This window comes from Lepidochelys olivacea, assembly GCF_965140295.1.
Source record: "Lepidochelys olivacea isolate rLepOli2 genome assembly, chromosome: 5".
NCBI lineage: Eukaryota > Metazoa > Chordata > Testudines > Cheloniidae > Lepidochelys > Lepidochelys olivacea.
This window is the reverse complement of record NC_140415.1, coordinates 113,452,648-113,472,459: the sequence shown is the minus strand read 5'-3', so window position 1 is coordinate 113,472,459 and position 19,812 is coordinate 113,452,648. Positions and strand designations below refer to the sequence as shown.

Sequence of the window (19,812 nt, the reverse complement as noted above, 5' to 3'; positions counted from 1 at the left end):
TCTGGATTAAGTTGAGAAGTGTGAGCAACAAGGGTGATGTCGTGGTGGGAGTCTGCTATAGACCACCAGACCAGGGGGATGAAGTGGACAAGACTTTCTTCCAGCAACTAATGGAAGTTACTAGGTCGCAGGCCCTGGTTCTCATGGGAGACTTCAATCACCCTGATATCTGCTGGGAGAGCAATACAGCGGTGCAGAGACAATCCAAGAAGTTTTTGGAAAGCGTAGGGGACAATTTCCTGGTGCAAGTGCTGGAGGAACCAACTAGGGGCAGAGCTCTTCTTGACCTGCTGCTCACAAACTGGGAAGAATTAGTAGGGGAACCAGGCAGTGATCATGAGATGGTCGAGTTCAGGATCCTGACACAAGGAAGAAAGGAGAGCAGCAGAATACGGACCCTGGACTTCAGAAAAGCAGACTTTGACTCCCTCAGGGAACTGATGGGCAGGATCCCCTGAGAGAATAACATGAGGGGGAAAGGAGTCCAGGAGAACTGTTTGTATTTTAAAGAATCCTTATTGAGGTTACAGGAAGAAACCATCCCGATGTGTAGAAAGAATAGTAAATATGGCAGGCGACCAGCTTGGCTTAACTGTGAATTCCTTGCTGATCTTAAACACACAAAAGAAGCTTCCAAGAAGTGTAAGATTGGACGAATGACCAGGGAGGAGTATAAAAATACTGCTCAGGCATGCAGGAGTGAAATCAGAAGGCCAAATCACACCTGGAGTTGCAGCTAGCAAGAGATGTTAAGAGTAACAAGAAGAAAGTCAAGGAAAGTCCCTTACTGAATGAGGGAGGGAACCTAGTGACAGAGGATGAGGAAAAAGCTAATGTACTCAGTGCTTTTTTTGCCTCTGTATTCACGAACAAGGTCAGCTCCCAGACTGCTGCACTGGGCAGCACAGCATGGGGAGGAGGTGACCAGCCCTCTGTGGAGAAAGAAGTGGTTCAGGACTATTTAGAAAAGCTGGATGAGCACAAGTCCATGGGGCCGGATGCGCTGCATCCGAGAGTGCTAAAGGAGTTGGCGGATGTGATTACAGAGCCATTGGCCATTATCTTTAAAAGCTCATGGCGAATGCGGGAGGTCCCGGACGTCTGGAAAAAGGCTAATGTAGTGCCCATCTTCAAAAAAGGGAAGAAGGAGGATCCTGGGAACTACAGGTCAGTCAGCCTCACCTCAATCCCTGGAAAAATCATGGAGCAGGTCCTCAAGGAATCCATTCTGAAGCACTTAGAGGAGAGGAAAGTGATCAGAAACAGTCAGCATGGATTCACCAAGGGCAAGTTATGCTTCTATGATGAGATAACTGGCTCTGTGGATGAGGGGAAAGCAGTGGACGTGTTATTCCTTGACTTTAGCAAAGCTTTTGACACAGTCTCCCACAGTATTCTTGCCAGCAAGTTAAAGAAGTATGGATTGGATGAATGGACTATAAGGTGGATAGGAAGTTGGCTAGATCATCAGGTTCAAAGGGTAGTGATCAATGGTTCCATGTTTAGTTGGCAGTTGTTTCTTGACTTTAGCAAAGCTTTTGACACCGTCTCCCACAGTATTCTTGTCAGCAAGTTAAAGAAGTATGGGATGGATGAATGCACTATAAGGTGGGTAGAAAGTTGGCTAGATTGTCGGGCTCAACGGGTAGTGATCAATGGCTCCATGTCTAGTTGGCAGCCGGTGTCAAGTGGAGTGCCCCAGGGGTCGGTCCTGGGGCCGGTTTTGTTCAATATCTTCATAAATGATCTGGAGGATGGTGGGGATTGCACTCTCAGCTAGTTTGCAGATGACACTAAACAGGGAGGAGTGGTAGATGCGTTGGAGGGTAGGGCTAGGACACAGAGGGACCTAGACAAATTGGAGGATTGGGCCAAAAGAAATCTGATGAGGTTCAACAAGGACAAGTGCAGAGTCCTGCACTTAGGACGGAAGAATCCCACACAGTGCTACAGACTAGGACTGAATGGCTAGGCAGCAGTACTGCAGAAAAGGACCTAGGGGTTACAGTGGATGAGAAGCTGGATATGAGTCAACAGTGTGCCCTTGTTGCCAAGAAGGCTAACTGCATTTTGGGCTGTATAAGTAGGAGCATTGCCAGCAGATTGAGGGACGTGATCGATATTGGTGAGGCCTCATCTGGAGTACTGTGTCCAGTTTTGGGCCCCACACTACAAGAAGGATGTGGAAAAATTGGAAAGCATCCAGCGGAGGGCAACAAAAATGATTAGGGGACTGGAACACATGTCTTATGCGGAGAGGTTGAGGGAACTGGGATTGTTTCATATGCGGAAGAGAAGAATGAGGGGGGATTTGATAGCTGCTTTCAACTACCTGAGAAGTGGTTCCAAAGAGGATGGATCTAGACTGTTCTCAGTGGTACCAGATGACAGAATGAGGAGTAATGGTCTCAAGTTGCAGTGGGGGAGAATTAGGTTGGATATTAGGAAAAACTTTTTCACTGGGAGCGTGGTGAAGCACTGTCACGGGTTACTGGGGGAGGTGGTGGAATCTACTTCCTTTGAGGTTTTTAATGTCAGGCTCGACAAAGCCCTGGCTGGGATGATTTAGTTGGGGCTTGGTCCTGCTTTCACCAGGGGGTTGGACCTCCTGAGGTCCCTTCCAACCCTGATATTCTGAGAGTCTATGATGGCTAAAAACTATATCTGTATCTCTGTTCATCTTCAATAAGTTCTTTTAAGACCTGTTCTGCTAAGCATTTGTTCCTCTTCAATCCCATTCAAAGCACATATTTCTCTGAACTTAGCTGCTGCATTGGCCATTGCCACCATTTTCCCATCCATTAGCGCCTCAAGTTGAGTCGCACAGTTTGCAGTAATAAAATCCGTGTTTGTTGCAGTTGCTTTTACCTTTCGATGCAACGTATCACATACGTTGTTGGTGCAACGCTCAGTTTGATACACGATGTTGTATGTGTGGGCGTCTTTTGGGACAATGCACCCACTTAACTTTACTTTCCATGCAACATTCTCACTACGAGAGACTATTTCATATAGTTACTTACTAGTCTCACATGTTGCGACTGTGCTTAATGGATGTCTTCAGGCTTCTGGCTTACCACAAAAGAAGCAAGTGTTCTTCTCAAAACTCGTATCATTGGACCTAGTATAAAGCAAGTCTCGCCCACAGCTGGCACTTGTCCAGGCATCTTCAACTTTTTCCTGATGCTTAATGTATTTCTTCTCCAACCTTGCCCAATTCAGTTTATGGGTACATGTATAGTGACACTGTGTGATGTGTTTAACCAGGTCCTCCGTGGTGGTATTCTCCAAAGATTCAGCTACTGTCTGATATTCTTTGTCTTTCCATTGATGCCTAAAAATGATCAAGACCAAAGTAAACATAACAATCTTGTAATGAAGTACTTTGGGGTTGTAGTTAATTATATAATGTATATTCTATAACTATGCACATACTTAGGGCCCTACCAAATTCACGGTCCATTTTGGTCAATTTCATGGTCAGAGGATTTTAAAAACCATAAATTTCATGATTTCAGCTATTTAGCTCTGAAATTTCAGGATGCTGTAATTGTAGGGGTCCTGACCCCAAAAGGAATTGTGGGGGGGCCTCAAGGTTATTGTAGAGGGTATAGTGGTGTTGCCATCCATACTTCTGTGCTACTTCTGGTGGCAGGGTGCTGCCTTCAGAGCTGGGTGGCAGAAGAGCAGCGGCTGCTGGCTGGGAGCCCATAGTATAGGCTAAAGGCGCACACAACCCAGATTTCGCGGGGGGAGACTAGATTTCATAGTCTGGCATGTTTTTCATGGCCATGAATTTGGTAGGGCCCTACACATACTGTTTCTGGATGGATTCCAGTAATTTCTGGTTGGATTCTGAGATCTTAACCAGTGCCTCATTGCAACTCTTTTTGCATAACAAACAAAGCTGATAATCGATACCACTGAACCGCTTTTTCGCTGCTGATGGCATATCAACTTGAAGTACTCCTTCCATTTATGTTACAGATTACTGTTATAAAAAAATCAGGTATCGTGTTCTGAGCTTTAACTGATAACAATAACACAGTGCTGTCAAATTGTGGCCTTGAACTAACTTTGTGAGGGCTGCATGTTTGTCAAGCCTATGTTCACGTGTAATTTAAAAACATTGATTTTTATTTAAATATTTTCTCAAATATACATCTACATCATTGTTCTAGGTTTATCAGGTTTGATAACATTGTGTTCATGGGAGAAAGAGCTTTCGAACGATACCCAACTTGACCCATTTTTGACTATTGTATGATCAAAACTTCTACTAACCAGAGGGCCTGGAGCTGGGTGCGAGGGGAGCAGAGAGTCCCCCACCACCACAGAGTGACACCATTGAAATTATGTTTCTGTAGACTTTTATGAATCACATGACACCTCCTTTCCCTTTCTATCATTAACTTGCCCACAGAATTGCATGTGCTCCCTGACTACGCAGAATGTGGATGTGGTGCTTAACCTCCAAGCCGGAGGTGCTGCCACGTGTCGGGCTTAGTCAGAAAGAGCTGCTAGGGAAAATATAAAGATGATCAGGCTCAAAGCACCTGTACTTGAGTCCAGAGAGGAATAATTTGGAGGAAAGTTTTCGACGCCAGCCCCATGCTCTGAGGTGGAGGAAGAAAAGGAAACTCATAGTAATCTCTTTGGGCATGGTAAAAAAAAAAATCTGTGGGGTTGGGATGCCCCTAGTGGCTAAGGAAGCCCTCTCCTTCCCCTTTATACCCAAAAAGGGAGAAAAATGGGATCGTGGTATATCTAACATCTTTTGCCACATTCACTTCTCTAGTACTGCTACACTCCCCACACACTGGCCCAATAGAGTGAATGGGGAGAAAGGCACACGCTTCCAGAGCAGTGTATGAACCTCTTTATGTCACCAAGCTCGTGTGTGCACATAGCAAGTATCAGGAAGTTTCAGTGAACCCTCACCGTTTGCATGGGCTTTGGCTTCTGAAAATTAATTGTAAAGCTGGAGAATGTTACAAACATCACTTGAAAACCAATTCCATACCAAAGTTTCCAAGATGTTAGTAACAAAGCTGATGTGGAGAAATTACTTCTAAAAACATGATTTTTGCCCCCCCCCCAAGTGGACTGTGCCCATTAAATGTCCCATCCCTACCACTGAGCTCGCTCCCAGGGCAGAGCAACAATGACAATGACAGTACTGAAACCAGCCGCTTTCTAATTTTATATAACAAAAGAATAAAACTACATAGGATAAACGGTAGGATTGAAAGCTGCAAGAGATTAGGATAAGCGGAGAGAGCAGCTTTTCTTATTTCAACAAATCAGTCAGCTCTTCTCCCATATTCCAGGATGGAAATTCTGTTTAGTAGGGAGCATTTATGATCCAGTTTGACCTTCTTATTGTCTGTACTGCTTATTTTATCCCTGTAGTAATGTTGATGTCTTGATTACAAACCAGATCATTTCTGAAAGCGTGTCATAATCACTGGAATTATGAATGCGGCAGTGATCCTAGCTAAATCAGAAAGGAAAACATTTGCTACCCTGTTACCTAAGGGGATGTCTTTTGCTTTGTGTTTTGTATACTCTGGTTTTTGAGGCTGTGAGCACCACTGCGTTGTTCTGTTGTCAGAACCTTGTAATGCAGCCTGTAAACGACAGTTAAATTGACACAATCAGGTCTTGTTGTTGGGTGAACAATTGCATGTGAATACATATGGCAAAATTTCAAACAGAACATCTCACTTATCCAGACTGCCATTCTGAACCATACTTTGTGGCAGATGACTGTGCTTCATTAATATGCTCTAAGCATTTTACAAGTGCAAAACAATTAAAATAACTACTGCCAATTACACAAAACAATTAGTTTTGAATTACATGGAGCAAGCTTCTTGAGTATGAGGTATTCTCTTCATAAAAGTAAGAAAGATTTTGTTTACTAGAAAGTGGTTAACTACTGCTTTAATTTTCAGTTAATCAAATTAGTTTTCTTCTTCTAGATTTTTGGCTATAGGCTGCTTCCACAGATTTTTCCCCCCCTGCATCTGTTTACCATATGCTGGATAAAACCTAGTCTACAGTGAAGTCAAGATAACTTTATTCTACATGGATGATATTCACCATAACGCAGAAAGCCTGCGCCAAGCCATAAGTGCCACTTCTGCCCCATGAGGCAGAGTCTCGACTGCTGTAAATTGTCATAGCTCCATTGTCTTCAATAGAACTATGACAGATTATGCCACCTGAGGAGAGGCCTCCTATGTGCTTTTATGTGGTATGGGGCCTTTTGTGGGTCCTCTCCACTGGGCTGAATTTCAATTTGCAATATAAATATTGCACAGTAGAGGACAAAACTGAAATGTCCTGATCTAGTGTGCAAGGCCCTATATGATGCATCAAAAGTTGAAGGAGCTCATTCACTTTTAGGAAAATACAGTTTGCCAGAAAGACTCTTGTAGCAGTGAGGTGAGCTATAGATGGAGACCGGCAACTAGTTTTTCATTGGCACAAAATTGCCATCATCTGAATTCTGTATTCAAACTGGTGACTATAGAGCAAGACAGTACTGTCATTAGAAATCTACAGAGCCATCCCATCCTGAATAGAGCACTAAAAATGCTGTAAAGATGGCATCTTGCCAGCATTCCATATGCTGAGAACTGTGTGTGGTGTATAAAAATGTGTACGTACACATCTAGTTTCTGTGAATGCATGTATATACATGTTAAAATAGAGCCACTTTTCAGTGTTACAATCTTGTACAAATTGATTGTACATCTCTTGTTTTATTTGATGTCTTTCTTAAAGCCCCAGCTGCTGGAGCCAAGTGATTGTTTCCCTTTTCTTAAACTAAATTTCTAGCCCTCATTTTGGGAGAAAAGCTGGAATACATGAAGCAAGTGAAGCATCTATCTATCTATATCTGTATATAGAGAGGGACTTTACAAATGTTTTTGGGGGGCCGAAACTATGATTTTGAACAGTTTGGGTTGGCAGTGCTGTTTCTATATTTAGGGTTGCATTGAAAGTAGCCCTTGAAGTTGGTACAGAACTTCTTTCCTCTGTATGAATAATACAGTGAATTCTCTCCAATTGTACAGAACTTACTTTTAGAGAATGAAATTTGTGTATTTTCAAGTGGATTGGTACTGTCGTTTTTAAATGACCCCTTTGTGGGGTGGTTTCGTGTGTGTGTGTGTGTGTGTATTCTGACCTTTCTTATTCCTCTAGGAAATGCATTTGATTTTAGAGACTTGAAAATTGATAGATTAACTACTAGATTGTAGCAAAATCTGACAGTCTACTTTTGAACTTCGTTACTATTTTTATGTATTAGACTTAACATTTTCAATCAAAGAGTATGTTGCAGTGATTGCTATCAATATTACATTGAGTATAATTTATCACCAAGTGTTAGTCCAGAATCTAAAATTCCATTACATTAAATTAAAAAAAAAAGTTTTTAGTGTGCTTGGTTGAAAGCCTTGAAGTGTAGGCAAACCAGTACAGAAAAAAATTATATATTTGTTAACATTTGCTTTGTGTTACAATAGGAGTACAGAAAATGTGAAAGTGACTGGGAGGAACCACTCTGGGAGGTATTAAGACCTAGTGGATAGACTACTGGACTGAGACTTGGGAGATTTGGTTTTTTTCTACTGGCTTTGACTTGGTTGCCTTGGACAAGTCACATTGCCTCTCTGTGCCTCAGTTCCCTCACGTGTAAAATGGGGATAATGATACTGACCTCCCTTTGTAAAGTGTTTTGAGATCTACACATTCTTTCATTTTATTATTATTTTCTTGTCTTGAATAGTAGTAGCATGAAGTAGTCTCTCTCATGGTAACCTGAACATCAATATGGTAGTTTTTCACTTTTAGGATGATGTTTATACTGGAGTATCCTGAAGTCCTTATCAAATATTGGTCAGTTGGTTTTATGCTTATCCCTCTTCTCCCTATAGCATTATACAATGCATGGTATGTACACCAGAAGAGAGTTGATATTTTAAGCCAAGTGTTGGTTGAATTTATAGTGCTAGGGAATTGATATGTTTTGGAAAAGTTGGTATTCGTCCGTTAATTTGTTCTTTTGTTTACATTGCATAAGACATTTATGTTGTTAAAAACTAACTGTGTTCCTGTGGGGTCTAGGCATAGGCTCATGGCAGCTCTTTATGTAGTGCAGTGGTAACTTAAAATGAATATTCTTCAGTAGATTTTTCATTCAGTCAGCTTTCTCAGATGAATAAGAGTTTTAGACTCAAAACTCTGTTTGCTTATTATTTGATTACAAAATGTAAGGTTTTTTTTTTTTAAAGATTAACTGGAGTTCAAGTCTTGGACTATGAATTTGACAGATCAATCAGAGACTATAACAGGTCAGTCATTTTAAGTCTTTTTGGAAATGTAATTATTTCCAACCATGACTTCCGTGTTGCGTAATTTTCGTTAGCCACCTTCTACAGAAATGCACCAGCTTTCTCTAGCTTCTTGCAATTACAAATCAGTTTGGTCACTGTGATATCTTTTAAGAAATATTTAATCATTTCTGGGTGGTGGTCTTTTTAATGTAAAATAGTCTTTCCTCCTCATGATGTGATTTTTGCGTAGACTTGAAAACCTGTATTTCTATATAGAATTGGAACCTGTTTTCCCTTTTATTGATTCATTTTACATGTATATCATATTGCTAAAATAATGGTAATTCAGAAGTGTTAGATTTACCAGTCTCCTGAAACTTGCCTTCACTGTGAATGCTAGTTAGATAGAACAGTGATTGTACATTTTTTTTAACAAGAATCAAATTTAAGAAATTCACTCACCCTGAACTGAGGGGTGAGGGATTAGAAAGCCACACAACTTCTGAGTCCAAATCCAGTGTAGGCAGCTCTTAACTTTTTTTAGTAGTAACTGGATTGTGTGTTTTCGTGATCTGATTTCGTAGCCTTTTCCCCCCCATCACCACAAATAAGACACAAAAGGTAAATCAGAACTATAAATGTTGTATTGAACACCATTAGATATTAGTTGTAAGGCAGTTGGAATATGAATATACTTAAATGAGGTATGAGAAACAGGAGATTCGGATAATGTAATTATTGAAGTAAATAAGAGATTTCACACAGAAATGCTCACATTACTGGTCTTTTAGTCAGATTACTTCACTTATGTTTCTTTACCTCAACCAATACTGGGTGTTCTTTACAGAAATTTTTTTTTCAATATTCAGTAATTCCTGCTATGATTCCAGTTTTAATGTATCTTTTGCAGTTATGTCTAATATACAATGAAGTTTCATTTAGAATGGAACAGATACAATATCTATTTCTCATAGATTCCTCGATTATTGATATTATAGTAGTGTCTAGAGGCCTCAACTAAGATCAGGATCCCATTGCACTAGGCATAAAGATATAGTAAGAGACAGTCCCTGCCCCAAAGAGCTCACAATTTAAATAGACAAGACAGATGGTGGGAGGAAAAACAGAGGCACAGAGAAGTGAAGTGATTAGCCCAATGTCATTCAGCAGCAGAGCCAGGAACAGAACCCAGCTTTTCTGTTCCCCTGGTCAGGGTCTTGTCCACTGGACCTTGTCATGGAGGCTTTTAAAGGCTGTCTCTCTGTTTAGTTTCTACTTGCTGCCAGGAAATTTTGGTCGGACATCTCTTTTCAGGCTTTCAGGTTCTCCAAGGTGCTATTCAAAAATTTCCTCCTTTACTATTAATTTAAATTTTTTTCTCAACAAGAGGTTTAATTTTTTTTAAGGCAAAAGTACGTTTTTTCTTTTAAATAATTGTAGCATTCCACATATTCATATCTCTGATATTCTTGCTGTAACCTACATATCCTTGGTATAATAAGCATTAGGGGAATAAGACAAAAATTGTCATAAATTGTTGACACTTTTAACACTGTATTAGTTTTACTATTGTCTTAGACATAGTTCTATGTAAAGGCAAAAAAGAGGGGGTGGGGTCTGAGTTGAATGGGAGGCTTGTATATGAGGGGAAATAAAGATCTATGGACCATTTAGTTTGAAAAGATGAGGGATGATTAAGATGTATGAAATGGTCTGACAATTCAAATCAGCTGGTCCTAGTTACCATTCTCTATGATACGAAAGCAAGAAAGTACACATTTAAGAGACTTGTTCCTATTGCAAAGTAAAATGACTTGTCAAAACGTCAGACATTGATTGCCAACAGAAACAGTGTACTGAATTGGATCATTGGTCTGTTCTAATATATTCTTAATATAGCTTGCCCTTCTGCAGCTATGTAGATTAGACAGTAGCATTAAAAATTGTTTGTCAGTAAACCACTTGGGGAACACAGGAGGAGCAGATATGTTCAGTGTCCAGGTGCCGTTCTACAGAGACATTGTTTTAACCATAGACTAACCTCTTGAGCCTTAAAGTTAATGTCTCATTCAGTTTTCTTAATAGTTAATTTATTACACCAGCTGACTCTACCAAGGAAGAAAATGTAGGTGCCAAAGAAATTTTGGCAAGTCAGGGCAGCTACTAATCTCTGGGAATTTCATCCTGACACACATGGTACGTATTAGGGGCTCCTGGGGGAAAATTGTAGTTTATTGATGTGAAGGAAGAAACACAGCATAATTCACAAAATGATCAGACTGTCTGTAAATGCTTTATTAAAAGAAATCTTACTGTAAAATGAGAAAAGAAAACAAGCAGGTCAAATTCCATAGCCCTAGATGTACTGAGCTCTAGATTACAATGTAAAGGGTTATATATAGGGCCCTACCAAATTCACGGCTGTGAAAAATGTGTCACGGACCGTGAAATCTGGACTCCACTGTGAAATCTGGTCTTTTTGTGTACTTTTACCCTATACTATACAGATTTCATGGGGGGAGACCAGTGTTTCTCAAACTGAGGGTCCCAATACAAAAGAGTAACAGTGGGGTCATAAGATGATTGTGCGGGGGTTGCAGTATTACCACCCTTACTTCTGTGCTGCCTTCAGAGTTGGGTGGACAGAGAGCGGCGGCTGCTGGCCAGGCGCCCAGCTCTGAAGGCAGCGCCCCGCCAGCTGCAGTGCAGAAGTAAGGGTGGCGACTCCATACCAAGCCACCTTACTTCTGCGTTGCTGTCTTCAGAGAGAGGTGGGCGTCCAGGGGCCCACCTCTGAAGGCAGCAGTGCAGAAATAAGGGTGCAATACCATACTGTGCCATTCTTACGTATGTGTTGCTGCTGGTGGTGGCTCTGCCTTCAGAGCTGGGCTCCCGGTCAGCAGCTGCCACTTTCCTGCTGCCCAACTCTGAAGGCAGCGCCGCCGCCAGTTGCAATGCAGAAGTAAATGTGGAAATATGGTGACCTCCCTACAATAACTTTATGACCCTCCTCCCCCAAAACACCCTCTTTTGGGTCAGGATCCGCACAGTTACAACACCATGAAATTTCAGATTTAAATATCTGAAATCATGAAATTTACTATTTTTAAAATTCTATGACCGTGAAATTGACCAAAATGGACCACAAATTGGGTATGGCTCTAGTTATATATGGGTCCTGACCAGCAGGGTTGACATGAAGTTTTTAAGGAAACCCTTTCTTCTCACTCCTTAAAACTTGGGATCTGATAGGCTTCACCACTTTTCCCTCCATCCTTATGTTGGGTAAATCAGCTCCACTCTGAATTTGTTTAGTTTCAATTTCCAGCCGTTGGATTGTGTTGTACCTTTCTCTGCAGCACTCAAGGACATCAATGTTTGGAACCAATCTTGCCATTTATTTCCCATTATGTGCCGTAGACATCATAGGTGGAATTGGTCCAGGTGTTTTATGTGGCATTGATAAGTAGTCCATGCATGGCAGCCGTACACGAGTGGTGGTGATGGTGCAGTAAACCTCAATTTTTGTTTTCATTCTGACACCGTGTTCATTCCAGAGATACCACCGAAGTTTTACGAGGGCGTTGCTGGCTGCTCCAGTGCACTTGGTTATGTTGTCATTCATTGCATCTCATGAAACGACACTACCTAGGTAGCAAAATTTGTCAACACCTTCAGTGGTACTTCGTTAATGGACGGAACTTGGAGTAGTTGCAGTACTTCACAAATACAGGAGTGAAAATTATCTGTTTAAGTATCTGTGCTGAAATTGTATGTGAAGGTCTCCGCCAGTTCACTTGTGTACTGACATAGGAGACTATAAACCTCCTTCATATCCATGAAAAGAGTCCGTAAGGAGGCAGAGTTGAAACCCTATGTAACTTGCTAATATATTTCACAGGCTAGTGGCTTCAGAAGAAAGTTGTTAGAGTTTGACTGATTTTCTTTGCTGTAGTGATGTAAATATAAAACTTATCTAATTTATCAAAGCTATGTAATTACTACAGGTAACTGATAGTCTTATGAAATCTAATTCTCAAAATTAATTCTGATCAGTTTGGATGTGAACAATCATGGATTGAAAACTGTCTTGAAGGACCATAAACACAAAGTGTCACGGTAAATGGGGAAGTATATCATGTTGAGCCGGAGGTGTTCAGAGGATTATCTAGGGGATCTGTGTTAGGTTGTGTTTTATTTAACACCCTCATTAATGTAGAAAAAGGAATAAACAGCTTGCTAATGAAATTGCAAATGATGCTAAATTGGGAGGAGCTGTAAACTAACAGGCAACAGTACAAAGGTTCTCTGTGTGATTAAGAAACGAGCAAAAAATAACAAAATGAGATCCAGCTTGGATAAATGCAAGCTAATGCATATATAATCCAAAATAGAGATTTGATTGGAGGAGGAAGCCAAGAAAAGTGCAATGCTGAAAGACTTGGGAAAGGAGGTCATAAAGGTTAGCAAATTTGACAGTTTGTAGCGAATACAGAAGCAGAAACAGCTGCTGCAGTTTGGGAGAGCATATGAAGAGGAATTGCAAAACTGAGCTGGGAGAAAAGTCCCTCTCTATGGCTGTGGTAAAACTGGACTTGGATTATTATGTTCAGTTCAGGGCACCTCATTACTGGGGTTATTGTCATATTGGAGTAGGCTCACAGAAGAGCTACGAAGATTGAGGGACTGACTTATGGAGATCAATTCGTGACCAAGATTTTAAGAAATGGGTGCATAAAGTGAAGCTCTGAAATCCATATCAATGCACCTGAATAAAATAGGCTGATTCTCCCTAAGCGCTCAGCATTCAGCAACTTCTGTTGAGTATCTGTCAGATTCCTAAGAACTGGCAGCAACAATAGTGAACAGTTAAAGTACATTGAGAATGGGACTTTGTCAAGTGTTAGGGTGTTGACCACAGCAGTCTAGCCAAATTCTAATGTGAATAATATCTTTCTTCCTACCTGCACCATATCTTTATTGTCCCTGAGAGGCTTGGACCCCAGTTTTACACTGGACTGTGTCCAATAGATGGCACCTTCCAACAATCCAGTGCTCCCCCACAATGCTCTGTATCTGTGACAAAGTGCAAGGGAAGGGTGTTACCTACTGAATCTTCAGCACCACATCCTAAAGAATTCAAGTGTCCAGTGGGATCCTTGAAGGATCAGGTCCTATGTAAGTAATGGACAGGAATAACCTGAGCAGACAAGAGTCCAAACGACATTAATTTCTTTGTAGTATATTAAGGATAGTCTGAACATGTGCAAAGTTCTGATGAACTGATAGAAACTTGACTGTTCCTGTTGTTAGCTCTTTTTATATTGTAGTTAATGTTTTTAATTCAGGATCTTTAACACATTGACTGCTTTTCAAAATATGTGGTGCTGTTTATAGTAAATGTTGGTTTCCCAGGTGTTAGAATGGAGAATCGATGGCGAGGACCTGTTTGTGGAACACTTTGCATATCTTCCTGCAAGTGAATAGTTTCACTAGGTGTCATGGAATGTTCAGACCAGTATTTCCATTCTCGGATGTTGCTAGCATATCAGTTTTGTCTAATGTATTTAAGTTCTCTGCATGTGGTAGGCCCCCTTACTCCAGCTGTAATAACTTCTGTAGCTCTTCGCTGGACTGCTGTTGTTACATATCTTTAGAGATGAGACCAAAATAACAAAATATTCAAGTGGATGATACGCCACCATTTACATGGCAGCATAATAATTCCTGTAGTATTCATTAACCATTAGTGATATATTATCACATCATGTTTATTTCCCCTTACTACTGTCGCTGTCCATATTAATGCCCATATCTACCGTGAGTTTCTGAAATGATTTAACAAAGTATATGTTCAAGTAGTGTTCTGTGCTTGTGTATAGCTACATTAAATAAGCTCATAAATTTGAGTATGCGGTTAATGTGATTGACATTTTAATGGACATACTTACGAATGGCAGCTAAAATAATTCCTCCTTTTTCCTAAAATTAGAGTAGCCAGTATTTCTGAGTGTGTAGCCTCTCTTGCAAATTTTGATTTTTTTAATATTGAACACTATAGCTGCAACTCAGAATTTAGAGAAATTAACGATTTATGCATACCCTCTACTAAATGTTGTTATAAAGCTCCTCCAGATTTTCCCCATGGCATTTGAAAAGAGGTACACATTGTGTGAGGGGAATACAGGACAGTTTAGTTTAGAATGTACTTTGAAGTTATATCAAGGGCATCTAGAGCATATGGATCGGCATCCTTTTGGTGATTTTACGTAAATGTAAATAAACAATGTTTAATCTATGGTTTTGCTATTACAGTGGAAGTTTTCACGTCACAATCTCATTTTAATACTTTTCAGTTATATTCTTGGTGTTACTGCTCCTGATTATTTTTTAAGAAACGATGAATTGATAAAACTCTCTGAGTAGTCAAGTGATTCAGGGCAATTACGTTACATTGTAAATCAGAAAATATATAAAAAACTGAAGTAGCCACTCATCCAGTCTTCTGGATCCACATCAGAAGTCTGTTATTTTTATGTTCAGAAGCAGGTTATTCTGCTAATTGATATGTTCTTAAATGGATGGTACTATATTTTTATTTCTTCCTACAGTAGGTATTACATATGTCTCCACATTGTTTTCATTTGCCATTGCCTCGTCCAGTTTAGTTCTGTTAGCTCTTCTAGATTTCTTCAGAATCCTTTTTAGTTGAGACTAACCTAAGTAGTTTTGTTTTGTCAAAAAAATTTGCCACTTGACTCATGCCCTACTTCCAGGTCATTAACGAATATACTGAATAGCCCCAACTCCAAATATCATTAGTCGGTTCTCCAAGAATCATACAGTTTTTTTTAAAGGGTGGTTCTGGTGTTTGAGCTTATAAGGTAAATTCAGACATGTAGAAGAAATGCTGGATTTGTTTGTACTATGTTATACTCATCTAGGTGCCTTAAAATTGTTTTCTCTAATGACTGTTTGTTTATTTTTCCTGGTTCTGAAGTTATCAAGAAAGAGTGTTTTGTGTTGTAGTTAAAGGCACTAGATTAGAACTCTAGACATTTTGATTTACTTTCCTGGCTCCTTCACAGACTTCCTGTGTGATCTTGGGCAAGTCTATTAATGTCAGTGCCTCACTTCTCCATCTGTAAAATGGGTGTGCTCTGTTTCTTTTCTCCTGCTCTGTCTAAGCCTTTTTCCTTAGATTTTAAGCTCTTTGGGCCAACGACTATGAGTAATATGTGTTTATGCCTAGCACAATGGGGCCCTGTGTTGGTTTGGTCTCTAGATATTTCCTTAAATACAGGTAGTTGAGGAAATTATTATTTTCTGGAAAAAAACGGTTTTTTAAATGTTTTAAATTTTTTTCTATTAAAAACTTCTTTTTAACCAAAGCTCTTTTTTTGTATGTATTTACTTAATTTTTGCTTTTGTGAAAAAATATCTTGCAAAAATTTCCCATTACTCAAAAAGTCATTTTTTGTCCGGGAAGAAGTTTCAGTGAAACTTTTTGGCCAGCTCTAACTGTAGCACAATGTGGAAGTTTAAGATGTCCGTTTCATAATCTTTGCTGACCATAACTAGAATTTAAAGATTAACATGCATATTAAACAGTTAGGAATCTTTGAGATACCTAACTAATCATCTCATTGTAAAATAAGTCCAATGAGTGTTACAAGATGGGAATGACTGGGAACAGTAGTTTTGCATGGTATTTTAAAATATATTTGGACTGGCAATACCAGACCACTGGTATCTTTTTCCTTTCTTACTGTTTTGTACTTACAATTCACCCTTAAGGAACTTTCTATTTAAATATGTACTACTTGACCCTCTGTAATATTATAATCAAAAATTGAAGTGATTAGAGGTAGTCTCTAATAAAAGACTTTTATTATGGTTTAAATTAGCTTTTGTGTATATACAGGGATAGTAGTCTACCTGCAGTGACTTAATCGTGTAACTTGTTGTTCTCAGCTCTTTTGTGTTTCTAAGTATTATGAATTATTTATATGAATGTGAATTAATAATTTGAATTATTACTGAAATACAGTGCAGTGGCATACAACCAAGAGAACATTTTACTTTGAGTTTCTAGCTCATGTGAATGAAGTTTTAGTATTAACAGAAATGACTTGCTGAAAACTATAGTGGAAATTCAGTGTTAGGAAATTCAGTGTTAGGTCCTAAATTCAGTGTTAGGACCATTTCCCTCCCCCAACCCATCCCCCATCCAGTTGATAATTCTCCTTCTCTGAACCCTTAGGCTTTCAGCCCCTCTGTTGTACTCCAAATGGAATGCTTTATTGGTTTCATTTCAAGTTTTCTTAGCTTGAATATCTGAGATTTCCATGGCTTCAGTTTTATTATTGTTAGCATTTTCTTTGTATTTTATATTGGATTATGTGTGGTTTTTTTTTTCTTTAACACTTGCCCAGCATGAGATCGAAAGGCAGACACATTTCTAACACAGTGACCTTCTCTCACTGGAGTAAGAAGGCTTTTTTGTTTTCCAGTACCCTCAGAAGGCAACTGGGGTTATGATACAGTTCTTCTGTTGGGGAGGTAAGGGGGAAAACGGGCCAAACACACACAAGCATACCTTGTTTGTGTTCTACTCTCCTCCACTTAGTCGCTATGAATAGGGGATGTGTGCTTTAACTCTCCACTTCTTCAAAATATGTAAGAATGGCCATATTGGGTCAGACTAATGGACCATCTAGCCCCGTATCCTGTCTTCAAACAGTGGCCAATGCTGGGTGCTTCAGAGGGAATGAACAGAACATGCAATCATCAAGGGATTCATCCCCTGTCATCCAGTCCCAGCTTCTGTCAGTCAGAGGCTAGGGGTTCCCATAGAGTATGGGGTGGCATCCTTGATCATCTTGTCTAATAGCCATTGATGGATCTACCCTCCATGAAATTCTATTTTTTTTTAAACCAGTTATACTTTTGGCTTGGCAATGAGTTCCACTTGTTGTTTGTGCATTGTGTGAAGAAGTGCTTCCTTTTGTTTGTTTAAAAACTGCTGCCTGTTAATTTCATTGGGTGACCCTGGTTCTTGTGTTTATATGAAGAGGTAAATAACACTTCTTTATTGACTTACTTCTCACCATTCATGATTTTATAGACCTCTATCCTATCCACCAAATTCACCAGAATAATTTAAGTATATATTATGGTGAAATTACTTTACTTTGTGAAGGAGTTGATAACAACCCTGCCCCCACTCCACTTCAAAAGCAGTTTGTCTTAAAGCAACTAAGTCTTCTGTCCTGCAGCTGCTCCCTGAGGATAGGGTCCATAGCCAATGAGGAGCCTGATGGAGGTTAGTCATGGGCACAGGAATCTGTCTGGGAAGAACAGGATCATATTCTAAGTGGCAGCTTGCCAGAATCATTGGGTAGTAAGCATGTTTGGGATGGGGAGAAAGGCATTTTTATGTAAAAACAAACCAACAAAACCAGTGTATGCAGGAGCTGGACACTCAGAAACTTGAGTCTTCTATTTTGGCCTTGCCTGATGCTTATCCGCTTTCATTTAAATAAATAGTCAGTGAGAACATCTTGAATTTAAAAACAAACATCAAACTGTGTCTGGAACAGAACTTTGTTTATAAAACCTTAGATTGGTGGAAAGAATTGTTGTCCTTCCAACAAACAGAGTGAGTCATGAAGCCTGACTTGAGTTTTACTCTGATTTGGCTAGCCTTGCTTAGCAAAGCATCTCTTTTAACTCAGTACTAGAGTGTATGCATGCTGTTGTGAGCAGACTTTCTCCAAAATGTGTTTGTGTCAATACTATATCTACTAGGATTGTTTGTACCTTAGGCCAGGAACTTAATGTATGGATCTTAGAATACTTTGGCAGGTACATATTGTTGTTTTCACTACTTTGGGGGCAGTTTCTATAAAGCGCTGAGTGTCCTCTTCTCCCATTGATATGGGAACCTTTATTAGTTAGGTTATAAGAGATGTCTTAAATTCAAGTCTAGTGTTGAAATATATCATAGTATATTTATGAGCTGGCCGTCTTTAACCTTTTAGATGTAGATATAATAGGGAATGCTTTCAAACTTGGCTGCCTGTAACTTTAGATGCTCACATTTGTCTATATGTGTTTATAATGTGTGAATATATTATAGATACTTTTAAAAACTGTTTTTGACATTTCTACCCGATGGGCCTATTGTCTTACCCCCTATATTAAATATTATTACTTTTTTTTTTTTAAAAAAGCCAAGGTACTGAAATATTATCATTAAAAATAAAAGATTACAGAGTTTCAAAGTAGCACATAAATATGTCAGATTTGAAGTCCAAATTCAGATCACGAGAGCAAAAGTTCGCCCGAAGAGTCTACATTTTATTGATTTAAGAAACAGCTGTTAAGTGGAGTAAAATATTATATTCATATTTGTCTGTGTATTTAACCACCGCTACAGATCTACTGTATGTTTTACAATTAGAGTTTGGAGAAATAAGTCCAGTCACTGGACTTCAGCAGTGATATTTAAAAGCTGCACATATAACCTTTTGGGAACATCTTGTATGCTAGGATGAAATGTTATATTTTCCTTTGATTTAATTTTTTTTCAAAAGTATTGCAAAAGATACTTTAATTTCAGAAAGCTCTCTGGCTTGAGACTCAATTAACTCTGGGAATTTCTATGCTAGATTGAACTGGTGTATTGCCAGCTGTGTGTAGTTTTGTGAATGTAAACTGATTGGGTTGTTCAGCTTGAATTTTGGTAACAGGAATTGATGAAGTGAAGACTTTCTGTTCCTACACAGTATTTTAAGTAATTAGGCTGCTGGTGGACTCAGAAGAGTGATATCATGCTGACAAATATTGTCTCATTGTTTCCTTTTAGTCCTCCATCTGTCTGTAGAAAATAAGAGGAAATAGATGCCAGATGAAATATACATAGAGGGGTGTGATGGGTTGCCTCCCCTGCCAGGGTTCCACCTGATGTACTGGGATCCCGCCTGGTCCAAAAGACTGGGCTCCCTCACCCTGTCCTGCTGCACACACACACAGGTAGGGATACATGCAGCTGCATGGGAAGACTTTTTTCAGCTAGGGATTGCCAGTACTTAAGTGCATACCTCCTTTGGGGGTACAAACCCTAAATTGTATTGTCTTGCGCTGCACAGAAAACTGTATAGCGTAAGCTCATGAAATTCACTCCCTCCCTCAATGTGAAGGAAGATATGCACAGCCTTTTGTTCCCCCCTCCCCCAATTATGAATTGCACAAACTGGGTTTTAGAAAACAAAACAAGTTTATTAATTACAAAGGATAAATGTTAAGTGATTATAAGGGATAACAAACAGATCAAAGCAGATTACTGAGCAAATAAAACAAAACATACAAACTAAGCTTAATACACTAAATTAACTGGTTAATAGTAGCAAATTGTCACCCTAAGTGTTGTTTTATGCAGCTTGCAGCGTTTCTTGAAAGC

General features: G+C 39.5%; 1 protein-coding gene across 3 annotated transcripts in view; it reads left to right on the top strand.

Annotated features, from left to right (window-relative positions):
- Positions 1-19,812, top strand: part of MLLT3 (MLLT3 super elongation complex subunit) — a 229,620-nt gene that overhangs the window by 86,568 nt on the left and 123,240 nt on the right. The window lies entirely within an intron of this gene.